This window comes from Capsicum annuum, chromosome 9 (assembly GCF_002878395.1).
Source record: "Capsicum annuum cultivar UCD-10X-F1 chromosome 9, UCD10Xv1.1, whole genome shotgun sequence".
Taxonomy (NCBI): Eukaryota; Viridiplantae; Streptophyta; class Magnoliopsida; order Solanales; family Solanaceae; genus Capsicum; species Capsicum annuum.
This window is the reverse complement of record NC_061119.1, coordinates 201243885-201254768: the sequence shown is the minus strand read 5'-3', so window position 1 is coordinate 201254768 and position 10884 is coordinate 201243885.

Genomic DNA, 10884 nt, shown 5'->3' with positions numbered 1-10884 from the left:
ACAGTCAGCTAATCATGTTCAGTCTCTTCAGATGGGAGTAGAAATTAGCACCGAGTGAACCCAAGGATGGGAACATACACTACCAGATGAGGGTGTGAATCTTAGAAGTCATCCTTGTATTCCAGAATAGGGTTACCTATAGTTGTCCTTACCAGTAGCACGGTATGGACACCCTTCTAATCAGGGCACAGATTGGACCCCAGCTCAGCTATTATAGCGCATTTGGGGCATGTTGGTTAAGTAGATACTTCCCACAGTTTCAATCTCAGTCTTAATAAAAGAACTCAGATAGTTCTTCAGATTTCAGATTATCAGGACTATCAGACACAGTCAACTCAGTTAAGTACAAAACTTAGATAGTTCCATCAGATTCAAGACTGTCAGACACAGTCACTCATGTTATCAGTATTAGAACCCACCATCAGTCAGGCTAGATTTCAGTAAATTTATGTCATCAGTATATAGATTCAGTTATCATGTTGTAATGATTTCAGTTACTTTGTATTCATGTGTGCACTCTCACGTTCATATTATCCAGTCAATTAGTATTGCTCATGCATGGGAACCTTGAATATATCCTACCTCACATGTATACTTAGTACATTCTATTATACTGACGCATTTGTGCTACGGTGCTTTTTTTATGTTATGCCATAGGTTCAGAGACACGACTTCGAGATCAGCAGCAGCAGTAGCATTCTAGTTTCTCAGAGTTTTTAGCAGTAAATCCTTATCCATCGAGGAAATGATTATTTCTTCACTATATTTTGATTAGTTATTAGTGAAGTTAGTTGGGGCCATGTCCCGTCAGATCTTATTTAGATTACTGAGATTGTAGAGGTTTTCAGACTAAATGCAGACTAGATACAGATTTTTATGTTTCAGACTTTAGTGTTTCCAATTTTGTTTTGGGTATTCCAGTACCCCACACATATATCATATTATTCAGTTTCATTTAGTATTGGACATTACGACCTCTCAGTGTATGTTTCTATATTATTATGTCTTATTATGCAGTATATAGATACAGATATCAAGTCATAAGTTAGCTTGTTGTCCTTTAGGGTCATGAGCATCGTGTAGAATTCTGGTTCAGATAATTGGGGAATTACAAACTTGGTATCAGATCCAGGTTTAATAAAGTCCTAGGAAGTCTGAAAGTCGCATCTAGTAGAGTCTTGTACATGGGTGTGTTGCGTGCCACAGTTATGTGCAGGAGGCTATGAGATATTTTAGGAAAAGTTTACCCTCTTTCAGTATTCATGTCATGCCTATGAGCATAATCATAAGTCAATCTCTCATTCTAATCTATTTCTCCTCTTGATTTCAGAACATACCTCCAAAGAGAAGAAACCAGCCAGCTCCTCAGCCCAAAGAACCTTTGGGCGATCATGTTTCTCATGCAAAATTCAGAACCACATTTATGACTCTTTCTCATTCAGTAGTTTCCCATAATAAGTGGCCAATAGTTATTTCAGCTAATCCAGTGGCCAACTCAGCTGCAGCTTGGATTCGAGACTTCACCCGAATGAATCCTTCAACTTTTCTTGGGTTTAAGGTAGATGAAGACCCTCAGGAATCGTTGATCAAATTGAGAAAGTGACAGATATCATGGGGGTGACTACTGTTGAGAGTGCTGAGTTAGCTGCATATCATTTGCAGGATGTTACTCATACTTGGTTCAAATAGTGGATATCAGAAAGGGCAAACGATGCAGGGTCTGTTGAGTAGGAGGAGTTTTCTTTAGCTTTTCTTGACAGATTCTTTCCCCTAGAGCTTAGGGAAGCTAAGATATTAGAATTAATCAACCTCAGGTAGGGCAATATGATAGTGAACAAGTATTCTCTCAAGTTTACTCAATTAGCCAGATATGCCCCTCATGTGGTTGTACATAGTATGGCAATGATGAGTAAGTTCATTTCAGGGGTGGATGATAGCATAGTTAATGAGTGAAGATCTACCATGATAAATAGTGACATGAACTTAGCAACACTTATGACCCTTGCTCAGTAGATAGAGGAGCAAAATATCAAGATAAGGGAGAAGCAGAATAAAAAAGCTAGGATAGGTATCTTTAATTTTAGACAGCCTAGATCAGAAGGAGGAAACCGTTCCTAATTTTTTCGTAAGCTCCTTCTACAGCCAATGCTCCACTTCCTAAGTTCAGAAAGGGTAACAAAGATAGAGTGGCAGGATCTAAGTCTTAGGGCAGCATTAACAATACCCGAACTAATCTTCTATGTCAGACTTGTGGTAAGAACCATAAGGGTGATTGCAGAGATGGTAGCGATGTCTATTTTAGTTGTAGCAAGAAAATCCACAGAGTCAGATATTATCCCCAGTCGGGTTATCAAGGTCAGCAAAACTGTTCCACAACTCAGTTTGCTCGCCCGAACTAGTAGGGTGCCACTTCCAGTGCTACTAGTGGGCAGCGCCCAAATAGAATCTATGCTCTTCAGACCTGACAGGATTAGGAAAATTCTCCTGATGTCGTTAATGGTACGTTATAGATCTTTCATATTTATGTTAACATTTTGCTAGATCCAGGTGCATCCTTTCCTTTTGTTACTCCTTATATAGCCAGCAATTTCGGAGTCAGTCCCAAAATTCTAGCAGAGCCCTTTTTAGTATCTACTCTAGTGGGTAAAACTATCATAGCTCGATGAGTATACATGAACTGCCCAGTTATGATTTCAGAAAGTTGCGTCAGCAAATTTAGTAGAGTTACAGATGACTTATTTTAATGTCATTCTCGACATGGATTGGCTTCATTCCTGCTATGCTGCAGTCAACTGCAGAAATAAAATAGTTCAGTTTTAATTTTTGAATGAACCTATCCTTGAGTGGAAGGGTAATACTTCAGTGTTTTGGGGTCAACTTATTTATTTCCTTCGGGCAAGGAAAACGATATCTAAGGGATGTGTCTACCATCTCGTTCATGTTAAGGATTCTGGTTTAGAATATCCTAGTCTTGAATCAGTCCCAGTATTTAATGAATATTCAAATGTCTTTCTCGAAGATCTTCCAGGCATTCCTCCAAAAAGGGAAATAGACTTCGACATTGATCTTATTCCAGACACTCAGCCTATGTCTATTCTACCATATAGAATGGCACCAACAGAACTCTAGGAACTAAAAGAATAGTTGAAGGATCTCTTAGATAAAAGATTCATCAGACCCAGCATTTTCCCATGGGGCACACCAGCCTTATTCGTTCAAAAAAAAGATGGTTCTCTCAGGATGTGCATAGGTTACTGTTAACTCAATAAAGTCATGGTCAATAACAAGTATCCTCTTCTCATAATCGATGAATTATTTGACCAACTTTAGGGTGACATTTATTTCTCCAATATAGACCTCAAATCAAGCTACCATCAGCTCAGAGTTAGAGAATATGACATTTTGAAGACAACTTTCTGTACTCGGTATGGTAACTTCAAAATTGTAGTCATGTCCTTTGGTTTTACCAATGATCCGACATATTTCATGGACTTGATGAATCGCGTGTTGAAGCATTACTTGGACATGTTTGTCATAGTCTTCATAGATGACATTCTGGTCTATTTCCGCACTGAGCATGATCATGTAGACCATCTCAGAATAGTAATTCAGACTCTCAGAGATCATCAGTTATTTGCCAAATTCAGTAAGTGCGAATTTTGGCTAAGGTCAATAGCATTCCTTTTTCATTTCTTTTCTGGTGATGGCATTAGAGTAGATCGTTAGAAGACTGAAGTGGTAATAAACTGGACCCACTCTATCTCTCCATCAGATATCAGGAGTTTCTTGGGTTTGGCTAGCTATTATAGATGGTTTGTTAAGGGATTTTCTTCTATTGCATCCCCTATCTCTAGATTGACTCAGAAGAAGGTTAAGTTTTAGTGGTCAGATTCTTGCAAGAAGAGTTTTCAGGAGTTGAAGACTCGACTCACCTCAGCTCTAGTACTAGTTCTTCTAGAGGGTTCAGATGGGTTCGTAGTGTATTGTGATGCATCCTGAGTAGGTTTGGGTTTTGTCCTCATGCAGAATAGTAAGGTTATAGCCTACGCCTCCAGACAATTAAAGCCCCATGAGAAGAATTATCCTACTCATAAGCTTGAGTTAGCAGCCGTAGCATTTTCCTTGAAGATTTAGAGGCATTATCTCTATGGTAGGAGATGTAGATATCCAATCGGTTGGTTCGAAGTTAGTGAGGACTCAGTCATAGGTCGTGACTTGGTATTTGATGCCTTAGCAAAAGTTCAGTTTGATTAGAGAAAGACTTCGGGTTGCTCAGTGCCGACAGAAGTCTTATGCAGATGTTCATAGAAAAGATCTTGAGTTTGAGATTACTGATCATGTCTACCTCAATATCTCTCCCATGAAGGGAGTGAATATATTCAGTAAGAAGGGAAAGCTCAGTCCCCGATATGTTGGTCCCTTCAAGATTCTCTGTCGTTTAGTCAAGGTAGCTTATGAGCTGGAATTGACTTTAGATCAAGCCCCAGTTCATCTAGTCTTTCATGTGTCCTTGCTCAAGAAGTGCATAGGTGACCCATCATTTGTAATCCCTATTTAGAGCATTAGCTTTTAGAACAACCTCTTTTATGAAGAGATTCCAATCAAAATATTAGACCATCAGACTCATAGATTGAGGAACAAAGAAGCCCCTCAAGTTGAAGTTCTTGGCCGAAATTAGTCCGTCGAGGGAGCTACTTAGGAAGCAGATGCAGACATACGTACCAAGTGTCCTCACCTCTTACCCTCTAATCCAGATCAAGCTCAAGGTAATAGTTCTTCTTAAGCTTATTCAGCCTCACGTTCAGTATTCAGTAAAAAACTTGGTATTCAGCTTCATACTCATGTGTTATCACAAACTTGGTATCAAGTGCCATTGCATATTCTTTCATGCATTAATGTACCATTCCAGTTATATAATTATGCATCAGACATACATTCTCATTATGAGAAAATTTAGTTCCTCAGAGCACTCAGTTGTGCATTCATGAATCAGTTACACATGCATCAGATATGCATGTTTAGTATGTTATGTTCGGCTTGTCAGTCATGTCAGTTTTAAGATCATGTTGCATTTATCTATATTTAGTTCATGTTTAGCTTATTTTTCCCTCTTCCATCCAGTCTCATTCGAGGACGAATGTTCCCAAAGGGGAGATATTGTAATACCCCAAATTTTTTTCCTAGCTAATTTCGTCCCAAGAATGCCTAGTATTAGCTTCAAAAGTGAATCACTATTATTACATGTAGAATTTTCAATATTTTCACCATTTTTCATGTGGGAAATTTAATAATCTTTCCATCGATATATAATTTGCCCAAATCTGACACCCTAGCAAAGAGTTAGAGCCATTTTAGAGAAACAGTGTATCACTTGAGCCTCCAGCGCATTGCGGAGATAGCTCAAATTGAAATTGTCAATTCCTAGTGTTTATCCACGATAGTGGCGTGTCACACCAAACTTCTAGGTCATATAAAAGGTATCAATGTGATAGCTCCTCATAGCGCCACCATGAAATTTCCCATTTGTCACTTACTTGACGCGATAGTGGCGCGTTGCGCCAAGGATGAAAATTGGAAAATTTTCTCAGAAATTAAATACATTTCATAGGGTTAAAAGGTTCAATTTCCCCAACCTATATAAGCCTTATAACACGAGATTTGGCCATAATTCATCAAGTTATACTCAAGTACTCTCAAAAACTCTCAAGAACAAGCCCTAGGGTTTTCATAGAAGATTCTATTTCAAGGAAATTTCACCGTGAAATTGCAAGAATATCTCCGTCAATCTTCTCAAAATCATGAACTAAGGTATGCATAGTGTTCATCCACGGGTTCCTTTCATCCGTGGAGTCTAAGAATCATATTTTAAATAACCTATTGTGATTTGCTTGTTGTGATTTGATCATGTTCTTGTTGATAGTTGTTATTTATGTTTCAAAATGGTGTCTTGATGACTGTCCATGAAGTATGTGAATTTGTTGATTGAAAACCTTTGAGTTTGGGTAGTTTTAGATTCTTAAATTGATGATTTCACCTATGCTACAAAGTGTGCATGTAAGGTGTTTGATAAAATGTCTAGAATGGTAGAATTATGTTCCTTATGACTCAATAGTATCTAAATGACAAGTCCATGCTACCCTTATGACTCAACTCACATTCCATGATGTTGTTATGCATTGATTGTTGTTCTATGGAGTTGTTCAGGATATTGAAACCATGCGAGTATTTAGATGTTCTATGTGTTCCCTTCCATGAACAAGAATATGATAACCATGTGAAGAATGGAATCCCCTATTTATGGCATTAGAAATTATGAAGTCTATTCCTGTGATCAAGGAGTGTTATGGTTGTGTCAGTTTCCTTTCATCGAGTCCTGGGGGTACTTTTACCTAAAAAATATGGTTGTGTGCCTAGAGCCAGAGTCATGTTTTAATGTTATCCTCAGTCAATCCATGTTCTAAAGAATTTAGTCAGTTATGTGACTCAGGAAATATAAGAAATCTCATAATCTCAGTTAACTATCGGATAGCAGTAATATTCCTTCAGTCAATGAAAGTCAGTAACTCAGTCCTTGTATAGTCAACTAATCATGTTCAGTCTCTTCAGATGAGAGTAAAAATTAGGACTAATTGAACCCAAAGATGGGAACACACAATGCCAGATGAGGGTGTGATTCTTAGCAGTCATCATTGCATTCCAGATCTACGTAACCAGCATAGGTTAAGACATCAAGACTTTTAGATGAGGGTTTATGAGGTGGATAAGCACTGTTAGATGAGGGCCCTACCGTTCTCTTTTGGGGACACTTCCATATGAGGGCTACCCACAGTTGTCCTTACCAGTGGCACAGTATTGACACCCTTCCAATCAGGGCACAGATTGGACCCCAACTCAGCTATTATAGCGCATTTGAGGCATGTTAGTTAAGAAGCTACTTCCCATATTTTTAGTCTCAGTCTCAGTAAAAGACCTCAGATAGTTCTTTAGATTTTAGATTATTAGGACTGTCAAACACAATCAACTCAGTTACAGTACGAAGCTCAGATAGTTCCATCAGATTCAAGACTGTCAAACATAGTCACTCATGTTATCAGTTATCAGAACACACCTTCAGTCATGCTAGATATTAGAAAATTTATGTCATTAATATGTAGATTCAGTAATCATATTGTAATGATTTTAGTTACTTTGTATTCATGTGTGCACTCTCACATTTATATTAGCCAGTCAATTGGTATTGCTCATGCATGGTAACCTTGCATATATCTTACCTCACACGTACACTCAGTACATTCTATTGTACTGACGTATTTGTGCTATGGTTCTTTCTTTTTAGGTTACACTATACGTTCAGAGACACGACTTCCAGATCAGCAACAACAGTAGCATTCCAGTGTCACAGAGTTTTTAGCAGTGAGTCCTTATTCTTCGAGGACATGATTATTTCTTCACTATATTTTGATTAGTTATTAATGGAGTTAGTTGCGGACATGTCCCATCAGCTCTTTATTCAGATTATTCAGACAATAGAGGCTTTCAGACTAAATGCAGACTAGATACATATTTTCATATTTGAGACTTCAGTATTTTCAGTTTTGTTTTGGATATTATAGTACCCCACACATATATCATGCTATTCAATTTCATTTTGTATTGGACCTTACAACATCTTAGTGTATGTTTCTGCATTGTTATGTCTTATTATGCAGTATACAAGAACAAATATCAGTCAAAGGTTAGCTTGTGGTCCTTCAGGGTCATAAGCACCACGCGTGTAGCATTTTAGTTCAGATAATTGGGGCATTAAAAACTTGGTATCAGAGCCAGTTTCAATAGTGTCCTAGGAAGTTTGTAAGCTGCATCTAGTAGAGTCTTGTACATGGGTGTGTTGCGCGCCACATTTATGTGCAGGAGTCTATGAGATGTTTTAGGTATATTTTCCCCTCATTCAGTATTCATGATGTTTCTGTGAGCATAATTAAAAGTCAATCTCTCAGTCTAATCCATTTCTCCTCTTGATTTCAAAACATGCCACCAAATAGAATTAACCAGCCAGATCCTCAGCAAGAAGAACATTTAGCCGATCATGTTTCTCATACGGAATTCAAAACCATATTTACCACTCTTTCTTAGTCTATAGCTGCACATAATAAGCGGCCAACAGTTTTTCCGGCAAATCCATTGGCTAACTCAGCCGCAGCTAGGATTCGGGACTTCACCCGAATGAATCCTCTAACTTTACTTAGGTATAAGGTTGATGAAGATGCTCAGGAATTCATTGATCAAATTCAGAAAGTGATAGATATCATCGGGGTGACTACTGTTGAGAGTGATGAGCTAGCTGCATATTAGTTACAGGATATTGCTCATACGTGGTTCAAATAGTAGACGTCAAAAAGGGTAGATGATATAGGGTTAGTTGAGTGGGAGGAGTTTGCTTCAGCTTTTCTTGATAGATTTTTTCCCCTAGAGCTTAGGAAAGCCAAGGTATTAGAATTCATCAACCTCAGGCAGGGCAATATGACAGTGAACGTGTATTCTCTCAAGTTTACTCAATTAGCTAGATATGCCCCTCATGTGGTTACAGATAGCAGGGCAATGATGAGTAAGTTCGTTTTAGGGGTGGATGATAGTATGGTTAATAAGTGTAGATTTTCCATGCTAAATAGTGACTTGAACTTAGGTAGAATTATGACCCATGCTCAGCAGATAGATGAGCAAAAGATCAAGATAAGGGAGAAGTAGAATAAGAAAGCTAGGATAGGTAGCTTCAATTTGAGACAGCCTAAATCAGAAGAAGGAAATTGTTCCCAGTTTTGTTTGAAGTCATCAGTTCCAGATCCTTCTACAGCCAGTGCCCCAGTTTATAAGTTTAGAGATGGTAACAAAGATAGAGCGCCAGACTCTAAGTCTCAGGGCAGCATCAGCAATGCCCGAGCTAATCCCCTATGTCAGACTTATGGTAACCATAAGGGTGCTTACAGAGCAGGTAGCGATGTCTATTTTGGTTATGGAAAGCTAGGCCAAAGAGTTAGAGATTGTCCCCAGTCAGGTTATCAGGATCAGTGGAACCGTTCCACAGCTCTGTTCAATAGCCCAAACCAGTAGGGTGCCACTCTCAGTGTTACTAGTGGGCAATGCCCAAAAAGACTCTATACTCTTCAGACCCGACAGGATCAGGAAAATTCTCCTGATGTCATTACTGGTACATTACAGATCTTTCATATTCATATTTACACTTTATTGGATGCAGGTGCATCTTTGTCTTTTGTTACTCTTAATATAGCCGACGATTTTGGAGTCAGTCCCAAAATTCTAGCAGATCCCTTTCCAGTATCTACCCCAGTGGGTAAAACCATCATAGCTAGGTGGGGGTACAGGAATTGCCCGATTATGATTTGAAAAAGTCACATCGGCAGATTTAGTCAAGTTAGAGATAACTGATTTTGATGTCATTCTCGGCATGGATTGTCTTTATTCCTACTATGCGACAGTCGACTGTAGAAATAGAATAGTTCAGTTTCAGTTTATGAATAAACCCATCCTTGAGTTGTAGGGTAATACTTCAGCGTTCAGGGGTCAGCTTGTTTCCTACCTTCGGGCAAGGAAAATGATATCTAAGGGATGTGTCTACCACCTCATTCATGTTAAGGACTCTTTTTAGAATCTCCCAGTCTTGAATCACTACCAATTGTAAATGAATATTCAGATATCTTTCTCGAAGATCTTCCAGTCATTCCTCCCGAAAGGGAAATAGACTCCGGTATTGATCTTATTCCAAACACTCAGCCTATCTCTATTCCACCATACAGAATGGCACCAGCAAAACTCTAGGAACTGAAAAAAAATTGAAGGATCTTTTAGATAAGAGTTAGAGAATATGACATTCCTAAGATAGTTTTCCGTACTCGATATGCTAACTTTAAATTTATAGTCATGTCCTTTGGTCTTACCAATACCCCAATAACTTTCATGGACTTGATGAATTGCGTGTTTAAGTAGTACTTGGTCATGTTTGTCATAGTCTTCATAGAGGACATTCTGGTCTATTCTCGCACTGAGCGCGATCATGCAGACTATCTTAGAATAGTACTTCAGACTCTCAGAGATCATCAGTTATTCGCCAAATTCACTAAGTGTGAATTTTGGCTAAGGTCAGTCTCATTACTTAGTCATATCATTTCCGGTGTTAGAATTAGATTAGATCCTCAGAAGACCGAAGTGGTAAAATATTGGCCCCACTATATCTCTCTATCAGATATTAGGAGTTTCTTAGGTTTGGCTGACTATTACAGATGATTTGTTGAGGGATTTTCTTTTATAAAATCCTCTATGTCCAAATTGACTCAGAAGAAGGTCAAGTTTCAGTGGTCAGATTCTTGCGAGAACAATTTTTAGGAGTTGAAGACTCAAATCACCTCAGCTCTAATTCTAGCTCTTCCAGATGGTTCAGATGGGTTCGTAGTGCATTGTGATGCATCTAGAGTAGGTTTGGGTTGTATCCTTATTCAGCATGGTAAGGTTATAACCTACACCTCCAGACAGTTAAAGCCCCATGAGAAGAATTATCCTACTCATGATCTTGAGCTATAAACCATAGTATTTGCCTTAAATATTTAGAGGCATTATCTCTACGGAGTTCATGTAGATTTCATAAAAGATCATAAGAGTCTCAAGTTTGTCTTTTCTCAGAAAGATCTAAATCATTGTCAGAGAAGGTGGTTAGAGCTATTGAAAGATTATGACATGAGTGTCCTTTATCATCCGAGCAAGGCTAACATAGTGGACGACACTCTCAGTAGACTATTCATGGGTACTATTTCTCACATCGAGGATAGTAAGAAAAAGTTAGCCCAGTATGTTCATCAGCTTACCAGACTAGGC